Source organism: Pristiophorus japonicus, chromosome 5 (genome assembly GCF_044704955.1).
Source record: "Pristiophorus japonicus isolate sPriJap1 chromosome 5, sPriJap1.hap1, whole genome shotgun sequence".
Taxonomy (NCBI): domain Eukaryota; kingdom Metazoa; phylum Chordata; class Chondrichthyes; family Pristiophoridae; genus Pristiophorus; species Pristiophorus japonicus.
In genome coordinates, this window is record NC_091981.1 from 273495566 (window position 1) to 273509299 (window position 13734).

Genomic DNA, 13734 nt, shown 5'->3' on the forward strand with positions numbered 1-13734 from the left:
TGGTAGACTGATCACGAAGGTTAAAGCCCATGGGATCCAGGGCAAAGTGGTATGTTGGATCCAAAACTGGCTTAGAGGTCGGAAGCAAAGGGTAATGGTTGATGAATGTTTTTGTGACTGGAAGGATGTTTCCAGTAGGGTTCCGCAGGGCTCAGTACTGGGTCCCTTGCTTTTTGTGATGTACATCAATGATCTAGATTTGAATATAGGGAGTATGATTAAGAAGTTTGCAGATAACACTAAAATTGGCTGTGTGGTTGATAATGAAGAGGAAAGTCATGAACTGCAGAAGCATATCAATCTACTGGTCAGGTGGGCAGAACAGTGGCAAATGGAATTTAATTCGGAGAAATGTGAGGTAATGCACTTGGGGAGGGCTAATAAGGAAAGGGTATACACATTAAACAGTAGGCCACTTCGAAGTGTAGATGAACAAAGGGACCTTGGAGTGCTTGTCCACAAATCCCTGAAAGTAGCAGGCGAGGTGGATAAGGTGCTTAAGAAGGCATATGGAATGCTTGCCTTTATTGGCCGGGGCATAGAATAAAAGAGCAGGGAGGTTATGCTTAAATTGTATACTACTCTGGTTGGGCCATAGCTGGAATACTGTTTGCAGTTCTGGTCGCCATATTATAGGAAGGACTAGAGAGGGTGTAGAGGAGATTTACTAGAATGCTGCCTGGAATGGACAATCTTAGCTATAAGGACAGATTGGATAGGCTGGTTTTGTTCTCATTGGGACAGAGGAGGCTGAGAAGAGTCCTCATTGAGGTGTATAACATTTTTAGGGGCCTGGATATAGTGGATAGCAAGAGCCTATTTCCTTTGGTAGAGGGGTGAACTACAAGGGTGCATAGTTTTAAGGTGGTTGGTGGAAGGTGCAGAGGGGATTTGAGGGGGGCTTCTTCACGTAGAGGGTTGTGGGGATATGGAACTCACTGCCTGGAAGGCTGGTGGATGCAGAAAACCTCATCACATTTAAAAGGTGCTTGGATGTGCACTTGAAGTGCTGTAACCTGCAGGGTTACGGACCTAGAGCTGGTAATTGGGATTAGGCTGGATAAACTCTTTTTGGCTGCCGCAGATACAATGGTAAATACTGCAGGGAATCGAATACGGCCAGGGTGATCTCCTGGACTAGTTTTGATCGCCTGGATGGATCGGAGAGGAATTTTCCCAGATTTTTTCCCCCAATTGGCCTGGGTTTTTATCTGTTTTTTGCCTCTCCCAGGAGATCGCATGGCTCCAGTTGGGGTGGAGTGTAGAATGTTGTGGTGCAAGGGGTGTCGCAGTTGTGTGAGGCGGACCTGCCTGCCATTGTTCATTATTCACAGGATTATATGTAACCTTCAGGGCTGCTGACCAAGGGCCGGTGCGGACTGAGCTGTAGATTTCTATGTTTCTATGAGACATCCGGTGGTCGTGAAAGGTGCTATATAAATTCAAGTCTTTCTTTCTTTCAAATATGCTACCCACTCCGAAAGATCTAACCATTCACACATTTTAGCAGCACTACTTTTGAAATGTTTGCATTTTTTTTTGTAACTTTATGTATCTATCCAATTTGTCTGAACTGCCGTGGTTTTCTAATGGAAGTATATGCAAGACATCTACTCCCATAGTGGCTTGTAGATTATTTGTCTCAGACATCCACGTCCGCAGTAGTCCTGCAGGTCTATGCGCCAGAAGCTTGAGCTGCTTGCAGTCCAAAGAAGGCACCTAACCAAGTCTAGTAAGCTTGCTATCTAGAAGGAACTTGGAACTAATTTAATCAGTAAGGAGTCCAACAGGTCCATGGACGGTTACCGGACAACGGCTGCGTGCAAAAGAGCATGCTGAGAAAGCAGATTAAAGGCTGTGGTGCAACAATCACCAGACAGATGGCTCAACTTGAGCGGACTAGAACATAAGAACATAAGAAATGGGAGTAGGAGTGGGCCATTTGGCTCCTTGAGCCTGCTCCACCATTCAAAAAGATCATGGCTGATCTGATCATGGACTCAGCTCCACTTCACTGCTTTCTCCCCATAACCCTTTACTCCCTTATCGCTCAAACATCTGTCTATCTCTGCCTTAAATATATTTAATGACCCAGCCTGCACAGCTCTCTGGGGCAGAGAATTCCATAGACTTACAATCCTTTGAGAGAAGAAATTTCTCCTCATCTCAGTTTTAAATGGGCAGTCCCTTATTCTAAGACTATGTCCTCTTGTTCTAGTTTCCCCTATGAGTGGAAATATCCTCTCTGCATCCACCTTGTCGAGCCCCCTCATTATCTTATAAGTTTCAATAAGATCACCTCTCATTCTTCTGAACTGCAATGTCTATAGGCCCAACCTATTCAACCCATCTTCTTAAGTCAACCCCCTCATCTCTGGAATCAACCTAGTGAACCTTCTCTGAATAGCCTCTAATGCAAGTATTTTCTTCCTTAAATACAGAGACCAAAACTGTACGCAGTACTCTAGGTGTGGCCCCACCAATACCCTGTACAATTGTAGCAGGACTTCTCAGCTTTTATACTCTATCCCCCTTGCAACAAAGGCCAACATTCCATTGGCCTTACTGATTACTTGCTGTATCTGCATACTAACTTTTTGTGCTTCATGCACAAAGATCCCCAGGTCTCTCTGTACTGCAGCATTTTGCAATTTTTCTCCATTTAAATTATAATTTGCTTTTCTATTATTTCTGCCAAAGTGGTTAACCTCACATTTTCCCCACATTATACTCCATCTGCCAAATGTGTGCCCACTCATTTAGCCTGTCGATCACTTTGCAGAATTTTTTGTGGGTGGGACAATTGAAAATAAAGGTTTTGTCATATTCCTTTTGAAATAGGGTTTGTGTTGTACACACAAAGAGAGTTTTGGCCTGTCCCTTTCTGACTAGGGTGCGTGGTATGCACATGAAAAGGAGATAAAGAGTATAAGGATCGGGTGGAATCTACGCTAGACAGAGAAGAAGTAGACACCAGTGAAGCAGGATGGAACAACACGTTAACTGCCTCGCAAGACCTGGGACCTGATCACCCCGAGATTTTGAGCTTTACCACGCAGACAAGGTTGTATAAATGATTTTCTGCAAAATTGTCATTGATATGTACAAATAAAGTAAGTTTTATAAGAATCTCACTTCTCTATGACTTATTACTAAACATCGGACTGAATCATTAAAATATATCTTTAAGATCCTTTTTCGACTTCAGCTTCAGATCATTGCAGTTTCAAGTCCAAATTGATTAAAATACACACTCTGCTGTACGTTTTGCAGTTCCAACACTATCTCTGGTATAAGGCGACAGGAACTTGGCTGATAATCTTTCATGTCACATCCAATGATTTCTTGTCGGATATGCACCTAGCATCTAGTTCATAGCATACAGAATGCTTGGCGCCCCATGGCCTGTTATAGTGAGAAAAGGATGTAGATTTCAACCCTTTCCATATTTCCTATAATTCATCTGTGACACCAACAGGGATCAGAGAAAAATGTCACCCCTCGACACCTGCAGCTTTTGAAGCACAATTTCCATACAATTACACAGAAACAGGCCATTCAGCCCAATTGGCCCATGCCGGTGTTTATGTTCCACACAAGCCTCCTCCCACCCTACTCTATCTCACCCTGTCAGCATATCAGACATGCCACATGTACAGCAACTCTAATCAGCTTTGATTTTCCGCTGTGCGACATTATCTTGGAGCAGTTACTAAGGTTGCATGTAATGCAGAATTAATTTTGGATGAATCCATGAGTAGGCATCTGTAGATTTGATTCGTATAGTGTGTAGTTGTTGCACTTATTAAATACCTGTACTTACTGAAAGCTGAAGACACAAGCCTGTTGTCAAGTCAACCACATTGGCATGTGTCTGGAGTCATATATAGGTCAGACTCGGAAAGGATGGCAGATTTCCGCTCCTAAGTAACATTACCGAACCTGTTGGGTTTATACTACAATCTTCATGGTCATGGTGGTAGCTTTTGATTTCCAGATTTAAAAAAACTGAATTCAATTTCTCAAACCGTCATAGTGGAATTTATTTTCTTATTCGGTCCTGGGATGTGGGCATCGCTGGCAAGGCCACTATTTATTGCCCATCCCTAATTGGCCTTGAGAAGGTGCCACCTTCTTGAACCGCTGCAGTCCGTGTGGTTTATTTTTCATAGCGGTTTGTTACAACTGAGTGACTCGCTGGGCCATTTCAGAGGGGCAGTTAAGATTCAACACATTGCTGTGGGTCTGGAGTCATATATAGGCCAGGCCAGGTAAGGATGGCAGATTTCTATCCCTAAAGAACATTAATGAACCAGATGGGTTTTTACGACAATCCGGTAGTTTCATGGTCACCATTACTGATACTAGCTTTTTATTGCAGATTTATTTAATTAAAATCATTTAAATTTCCCAGCTGCTTTGGTGGGGTTTGAACACTTGTCTCTGGATTATTAGTCCAGATTTCTGGATTACTAGTTTGGTAATATAACCATTAAGCTACCGTATGTTGTGAAACCTGGTCCTACGGATATGTGGAAATGACAGATAACAGTATAAGAAGGACGCTTTATGACAGTGACAAATATTTTACATTATGAAAGATACAAGAGGCGCATGAAACGATGGACACTCGCAAATTATGGAGCAAGGGCAGCCTTCAATGTAACAAGCCATATTTACTTGGTGTATTTTGCACCTTAAAACACAGGACAGGGTATGTTTCCTCAGGTGATGAGCTCAAAACTGACAGTAGTGCTCCGAATGAAGTCTGTCCAGCGATCTGCACGACTACAGCAATATTTGGCTACTTTGGACTGTCGCAAATATCCTGACAGCCTATTGATCACTTTCTGAACAAGTAAACAAGTTATTGTAGGTGGCAGCTGAGTGGGTGGATAGGTGTGCGAACTGCTCTCAGCTTGCGCCCGTATTATGATCTGAGTATTCCCATACTTGGCATAGTTTTGCTCTGCATTACCATGGAGGTCCTTAATTATCTTCATTCACATATTTGTACATACTAACTGAAAACAGTTACTGTCCCAAATACTGAGTAAATTTGAGAAGTAATTGGAGTTTCAAATACAATTTATGACAACATTTGAGAGTTGATCAAGACAAGGCAACTATTTTGGAATCAGACTTAAATTGTAGCAATCCCGAAGCTTATTGACTCATCAGGGGTGAAATTGCTCTGCGGATTCGACTGGGGGTGGGGGGCGGTTACCTGCTCGGAACTGTACAGCCCTGGCTGCTGAATTGGCCTTTACGCCCCTTAGAGGAAGTGGAGCCCAATCTCGCGTGCTCCACTTCCTCTTGGGACGGGTCCAACGGCAGCCCGGGGAGCTACCCGCGGGGCGTGGCGTGGCGCTGGCAGCGCCTCTGCTAACTCCCAGGCAATTTCTTGGGAATCGGTAGCGCCCTCACCACCCCCCAGCCTCCCAACCCAACCCTGGACGAAAAGTGTTTCCCACTCTGTTAGCGCCACCCGGAGATGCTAACGTGTGTCGCAAAAAGGGGCAATTTCAACCCCATCATCTTTACCCATTTCCTTTCCCATGCCTTATTGGGAGATATATTTTTCTTCTTGTAACAACCAAGAATCTCTGTTGATATGGGAGCATCATGTGATGATGCTGGTGATTAAGAACAGTGCCCCATGAGATTTGTGTGACTGGATTTGAGCAGAACAATTCTATGTCGAAAATTCAATGAAGAATCATGGGATTTTCTACGTCCACCTGAGAGGGTAGACGGGATGGCAAACACATGGTCGACGGCAGTGAATGGATTAGATAGTGTCCATCGACAACAGGTTAATTAAAAACAAATCTCACTACTCTTTCTCGTCTTCCACGGGCAGGATGTCCTTGGAAAACTTCTGCATTATAAAACACGAAATATTGCAACCAATGTTAAGTGAAGCTCTCTTCCTGTTTACTGCTTATATGCGCATTTCAAATTGAATAACCGAGCATTTTATGTTGCCACTCACTGCCAATTCTGAAGCTACTGCTGACATAAAACTAATTATGTGTTATGAAAATCTGCAAGAAACAGTAATTTGAAACCAAGATGGAATGCCTTGATAAAAAGCAATGCAATTTAAAGCTTTTATGAAAAGGAGTTTGTGTGCGTGTGTATAATGTATCTCAGTGCTACAGCCTGTTGGGCACCTATTGTTCTGTGTCCCCAGGTAAACACAGTGAAGTGTACCTAAATACCCATGGGGGACTTATTGGATGCTGTCGCCATGGTAAAGTTGCTGCATTTATAAACACAGAAGCATGTAATACCGTGATGATGTTATTAAATCTGTCGCTTCAAGTTTATTTTTTATATTTTAGTTTAATTGAAAATACCAATAAAACATTTGTGTAAAAGTGCAACTGATACAGGGGTTAAACTTGCATTTAAGTGTGATTATTAATTTAAAAAGAAATCGCTAACACATTTGTGTACAATTTGCCTGTAAAGTAAAAATGAATTGCTGCCTCTATTAAGATAAAGGACACCGGGATTTCATATGAATACTGACACAGTGCAAACTTACTCAAACATGCCAGCACCTGACTGCTAAATCTTCAAAGTAAGCAACTCTTGAAATTAGGCTGGTCCCAAGATTCCCAATTGAAATGATGAGAGTGCTTCAGAGTAGTGTCCTTACCCTTTGATCTTTCCACTCTGAAGTGCTGTTCCCCTCCCGCCCCTAATTGCTGTTCGTTATCCAGTCCCCCATGTAGATTTTTTTTGGTGAAGACTCTTGTGGCATTTTGTTACCTTAAAGGTGTTATATGAATGCAGGGAGATGGTGGATGGGATACAGTGATACACGAGAGACAATGGAAGGGTTGATCTGCTGGGTGCATCTTGTCCTATGTGCATGTTGCTATCCCAACTGTTCCCTGCCTGAAGGTGCTGATTCATGTTGGCTTGTGGTTCTACAGACTCCATCCGCTGTCCTGTACCTGGCCAAAGTGGTTAATTGTCATGGATTGATTTGTAGGTGGGCAGGTCAGCCCTGCCACGCTCCTCCCTGTCCTCGCTTAATGTCCACACACACATTCCGGCAAAGGTCACTGGACAGCAATCGGAAGTGGGAAATTGGTCCATTTTGTTTTCTTTAATCCCTGGCTTTGGGGGCCCCGAGATGTACGAATTCAATGAGCGATTGGGCATTGAAGACAGGACCCTCCTCTCTGCATGAGTCAAATGCCAGCTCTGAGCCACTAGGGGAACCGCGCACAAGGTTTTTTTCTCCAAAATTTTAATTCAAAAATAAAACTAAAGAGCATTATTGCCATGACAGACACAGAGTCCGCTGCAGCATAGACGAACCCCAACAGCCAACAAACCAATGTGGCACATACTTGGGTTTCGAAACAGGACTCTTTGTCCTGCATCCTTGCATTGCTGCAAACCCATCTGTTGCTTCTTTCCTTCACAGTCATCGATTTACCAAGATCTGATTAATACACAGTGTCAGCTGTATTTGTGCAGCATGAAAAAGCTTTGTAATTCCGCAACATTAAACTCTCTTCTGGATGAGGTATATATACTTATTCAATGGGTGCCTTTGATCGTTCTAATGCAACAGTTGACACATTGTACAGGGCCCAGTGATGAAGTAGGTACCTAACCTTACAATGCCATTATTTCTTCAACCGAGCATACTTTCTTTCAAATAACAGAATGGATACTGAATACATCTTCATCCTGGTATAATTTGCTTGGCCTTTTTACCTTCATATGAAACCCAAATATAAAAAAGTTCTCCAACAATATTGTCAGAACATTTATTACGTGTGAACATGAAATATGGTTTTCCGTATTTTCCTTTTTTGGGGTGGTGAGGTTCAGAGATCCCAGAAAATGGATTGATCCTAAAATTGACTATCTACACACTACTGCAAACCACTTATAATTAGTTATTGGGAACCAAGATATTATTAATACTAAATCGATTATGTGCAATTAATACCATCAAAAATTAATCTAAACTGGTCTTTTGAATTCATGCACCATCAACTCTTCGGCTCAGTATTCTTCAAACAGTCATTTGTCACCAACAGTAAGTCAGCATATCAGGCTGAGCCCATTTATGTGATGTTACTTGACAGTGGTGCGTAACATAGATGAGTGTAAAATAATTTTTTTATTATTCATTCATGGGATGAGGCGTCTCTGGCAAAGCCAGCATTTATGGTCCATTACTAGTTGCCCTTGAGAAAGTGTGGTGAGCCGCTTTCTTGAACCGCTGTAGATGTGTGGTGAAGGTACTCCCACAGTGCTGTTCGGTAGGGGGTTCCAGGATTTTGAACTAGCGATGATGAAGAAATGGTGATATATTTCCAAGTCAGGATGGGAATTTGGAGGTGTTGGTGTTTCCATGCGCCTGCTGCCCTTGTCCTTCTAGGTGATAGAGGTCGTAGGGTTGGGAGGTACTGCCGAAGAAGCCGTGGCGAGTTGCTGCAATGCATCTTGTAGGTGGTACCCACTGCAGCCACGGTGCACCAGTGGTGGAGGTAGTGAATGTTGAAGGTGGTGGATGGAGTGCCAATCAGGTGGACTTCTTTGTCCTGGATGGTATTGAACATCTTGGATGTTGTTGGAGCTGCACTCATCCAGGCAAGTGGAGAGTATTCCATCACACTCCTGACTTGTGCCTTGTAGAAGCACAACTTTGGGGAGTCAGGAGACGAGACACTCGCTCAGAATACCCAGCCTCTGACAGCAAGACAGCTTATCAGGCTGAGCCCATTTACGTGATGTTACTTGATAGTGGTGCATGTAACATTGATGAATGAAAGAGAATGTGTAAACTGATTATGGATCAATGAGATAGCATCTATATAGAACATCAAACCATCCCAAAATGATTTAAAATCAATGATCACTTTTAAGTAGGTAAATGTTTATATGCATTGTTGAGTCGGATCAACTGCAACATCACTCCCACCACAGCTTTGGCAAGTGCATGGCGGAAGATCAGCGGGTTAGACTGGGACTCGCACATATTGGCTCCTTACCATACATCGGGGATCTAGGATGGGCTGTTGGTGGAAGAAGTGGTGAGCCCAGGCACAGAGACTCCCTTCCTCAGGAGTTCCTGCTTCTCTGGCCCTTGAAGGGAGCTGGCAATAGCTATGCCGGGTGAGACCACGTGCATTCACCCACCAAACAGTAGACGTGGGGCTCATTTTGGGCCCCAAATAAATATATATATATTATTTAAAGCAACCTCAGTTCAAGTGGGAGCTGCAAGATGGGCCCCTCTACCTTCTTTCTGGAGGGGGTGGTGGAAAAAAATCCTGCCTCCCCCGGATCCAGCCACTTGCGCTGGCCTTTCTAACCATTGTGGGTGGCCTAGATGTTCCTCCAGTTGTGGCGTAGAAATTAAGGGATCGCTCTGACCCTGCAAAACTTTAGTGGGGACCATCAGCAGACATCACTTGGGATTCAGTCATGGAACCTATTCTGAGTACACTTCTTCCTGCAAATTTTAAGCATCCCCCACCGCCCCCCCCCCCCCACCCCACAAATATGGGAGGTGATGTCTACTGCAGGACCCAATTGTATAGTATGCAATTTGCACAACACTTGGCGGCAACATTCATTTTGAATTTGTGATGCGTTAAGAAAAGCTTCTGTAATGTTGCTGGAGCTTGTTGCCCAAGTGCTATTGCTTATATGCAGTCTTAACATTAAAGTTGAATCAGTTTGCAGAGCTACGGGGAAAGGGTGGGGGAGTAGGACTAGCTGAGGTGCCCTTGTAGAGAGCCGGCACGAGCTCGAAGAGCCGAATGGCCTCCTTCTGTGCTGTAACCATTCTATAATTCTCACATACAAAAAAAGATATGCAAGCAGTGAGAAAATAAGAGATTTTAGACATACTGAATGTATAATTGTTTAGAGGGAATAGCCTGGCTCTGGTAAGCCTGGGTCGTGCAGTGGGCTAGGCAGTGATATTTTACCTCTGGGGTTCAAATCCAGCCCAATGTTGGGACGAAAGTTCCCTCTGGTGATAGGGGCTCTCGGAAGTGAAATTACGTTGGCAATCTCAGTTAGGGAAATGGAAAATGCCACACCGGTGCAAGTGGTGCTCTCCTGCGGTTGCGGCTGAGAATGTAGAGGGGCCTCTGGAGTGCAGCTAAACACGCTATACCTGACTCAATGCTGACACTGCAGGCTAGATTTCCCAAGCAACAGTATATTAATGCTGACTGAAGCCTATTGATTTCAAACGAGTTGCCGTTGGCAGCAAAGTAATTCTGATAGGGGAAATCTAGATGTTTTGATGAGCAGTAATAAGATAATACATAAGAACATAAGAAATAGGAGCAGGAGTAGTCCATTTGACCCCTCAAGCCTGCTCTGCCATTCAATAAGATCATGGCTGATCTGATTTTGGGCTCAGCTCCACTTCCCTGCTCGCTCCCCATAACCCTTTACTCCCTTATCGCTCAAAAATCTGTCTATCTCCGCCTTAAATATATTCAATGACCCAGCCTCCACAGCTCTCTGGGGCAGAGAATCCACAGATTTACAACCCTCTGAGAGAAGAAATTTCTCCTCATCTCAGTAAAACACTGATATTCCCCGTGTCTGCTCCTCTGTCACTCCCTTCTACAATCAGTGGGCAAAAGACGTATTTTGCAGTTTTCCTTCCAAGATGCAATGTAGCACAGAAAAGTAAAACCAACGCTAAAGATCAACAAGTGATGATTGGCCCTTCGGAACGGGAGGTAATCAGTTTTTTGGGGGGGGCACTAGTTGGGTCCAAGATGACATTTCAATGCAAAGTTGAACTAAGTCAGTCATCCATGGCAGACTCTGTTGACGATTGACTAGCCAATAGTGCAAGAAAGTGAAGTTGAGGTCGAAGATCAGCCATGAACTTATTGAATGGCAGAGCAGGTTCGAGGGGCCGTATGGCCTACTCCTGCTGCTAATTCTTATGTTCTTATGTTCAAACTGAACAGGAACTGCAGAGGTAGACCATGTTTTCAGAAAGCAGGTGCTGGTAATGATTCTGCTGTTGCCACTTACAAGTCCTCTAGGCCCATCTTTTGTTACTTTAGTTGTCCCATTACCACCCACTTTTGTCTCATGCCATCATCCGTTTTGTCATTTAATCGCTCCTGCTTTCCACCCACTCACAGACCTTCGTCTTTGTTCTTTCCTCGCCTCCCATCCCCCACCATTCCTTGCCTCTGTTCTTGCTTAAAAACTGGTACAACGCTAACCTGCTTTCCAGTTCTTGACCAAAGGTCACTGACCCGAAACGTTAACTCTGCTTTTCTCTCCACAGATGCTGCCCGACCCACTGAGCATTTCCAGTTTATATTGCCGTTCTCCAGCACCCGCAGTATTTTGCCTATTTAGGCCTGTCACAGGACGTCTGAATTCATCCCACTCGGCTTGATAATTCTGCAAACTGATGTCCTAAACAGTAGGGTGGTCCAACCTGGTTATCATAGGCAGTCCCTCGAATCGAGGAGGACTTGCTTCCACTCCCAAAGTGAGTTCTTTGATGGCTGAACAGTCCGATACGAGAGCCACAGACCCTGTTACAGATGGGTCAGACATTCGTCGAGGGAAGAGGTCGCTGGGGCTGTTTTGCCACGTGCTCCTTCCGCTGCCTGCGCTTGGCCTCTTCACGCTCTTTGCGTTGAGACTCAAAGAGCTCAACACCCTCCCGGATGCACTTTCTCCACCTCGGGTGGTCTTCAGCCAGGGTCTCCCAGGTGTCAGTGGTGATGTCGCACTTTACCAGGGAGGTTTTGAGGGTGTCCTTATAACGTTTCCACTGTCCTCCTTTGGCTCATTTACCATGAAGGATCTCCGCATAAAGCATTTGCTTAGGGAGTCTCATATCTGGCATGCGAACAATGTGGCCTGCCCAGTGAAGCTGATCACGTGTGGTCAGTGCTTCAATACTGGGAATGTTAGCCTGATTGAGGACACTGATGTTGGTGTACCAGTCATCCCAGGGGATTTGCAGGGAGAAGACGATTGAGGAGAACTCGAGCGACAACTTTCCCAATGGCTGATAGCAGGGAGATTCCCCTGTAGTTGCCACAGTCGGACTTGTCCCCTTTTAAAAAAATGGTCATAATCTCTGCATCTCTGAGATCTCCCGGCATGCTCTCCTCCCTCCAGATGAGAGAGATGAGGTCATGTATCCGCGCCAACAGTGCCTCTCCGCCATACTTTAGCGCCTCAGCAGGGATTCCATCTGCACCTGTAGCCTTGTTATTCTTGAGCTGTTTTATGGCTTTGCCTACCTCATTGGAGTTTTACTGAGTTGGTGGCGGGTCGCATGCTGCGGGATGGAGTCGAGAACACTCGAGTCAAAGGCAGAGTCTCGTTGAGGAGATCTTCAAAGTGCTCCTTCCATCGGGCCCTGACAGCCTCTGTGTCCTTGATGAGTATTTCCCCGTCCTTGGCCAGGAGTGGGGTGGGGCCTTGGGAGTTTGGACCGTAGGTGGCCTTGACTCAAGCGAAGAATCCTCGCATATTGTGGCTGTTGGCCAGTTGTTGTATCTCCTGTGCTTTCTCCATCCATCACCTGTTCTTTAAGTCCCAGTTTTTTTGTTGGACCTGAGCCTTGATCTGTCTGTAATGTTGTTTTGCAGCTCCCGTGTTGGATTGTTGCTTGAGGCTCAGAAATGCTTTGCGCTTGTGATCTATTAGTTCTTCGATGTCCTGATCATTTTCATCAAACCAGTCCTGATGTTTTCTGGTTGAGTGACCAAGTGTCTCTTCACAGGCACTGGTTATAGAGGCCTGGAGGGCAGACCAAGCGCTATGGGCATTCAGCATCTCAGGGTCATCAAGGCACGCCAGATTGGCTATGAGGCGCTGGCTGTATAGGGCTCTCTTAGCTGGGTCTCTAAATGCCCCGGCATGAACTTTTTTGCGGAACTGCTTCTGCTGTCCCCTCTGCTTTGGGGCAATGTTAATGTTGATGATGGATCAGATTAGGTGGTGGTCCATCCAGCAGTCGTCAGCTCCTGTCATTGGGCGGATGATGCGATCCCTGGCTCGGGCGATGACATAGTCAAACAGTGTTTGGAGCGAGGGTGTTGCCACAATGCCTTGTATTTGTCCCTCTGGCAGAACAGGGTGTTGGTGATGAGGAGTTCATGTTCTAGACATTTTGTCAGGAGTAGGGTACCGCTGGAATTGGCTTTCCCTACCCCCTCTCTGCCAATCACGCCTCCCCAGAGGGCTGTGTCTTTGCCAACCCTGGCCTTAAAATCACCCAGGAGGATCAATTTGTTGCCTGTGGGGACGCGGGACAAGGATGTCTCGAGGTTGGAATAAAAACCCTCTTTAGCCTCATCCGTTACATTGCGTGTAGGGGCATACGCACTGATGACTGTGACGCATTGGTTTCGGGATAGGTTAATATGAAGAGTCATGAGGCGTTCGTTAACCCCACAGGGGAAGTCTTTGAGGCTGTCAACCAGCTCATTTTTGATGGCAAAGCCAACTCCATGAAGGCGGCGTTCTGCCTCTGGTTTCCCTTTCCAGAAGAAGGTGTAACCTCCACCATGTTCCTTCAACTGGCCTTCGCCTGCCCGCCGGGCCTCGCTTAGGGCGGCGATGTCAATGTCAAAACATCTGAGTTCCCGGGCAACTATGGCGGTGTGGCGCTCCAGCCTGTTGCTGTTGGGATTGTCCATGAGGGTCCTGACATTCCAGGTCCCGAACTTCATACTGACGAAG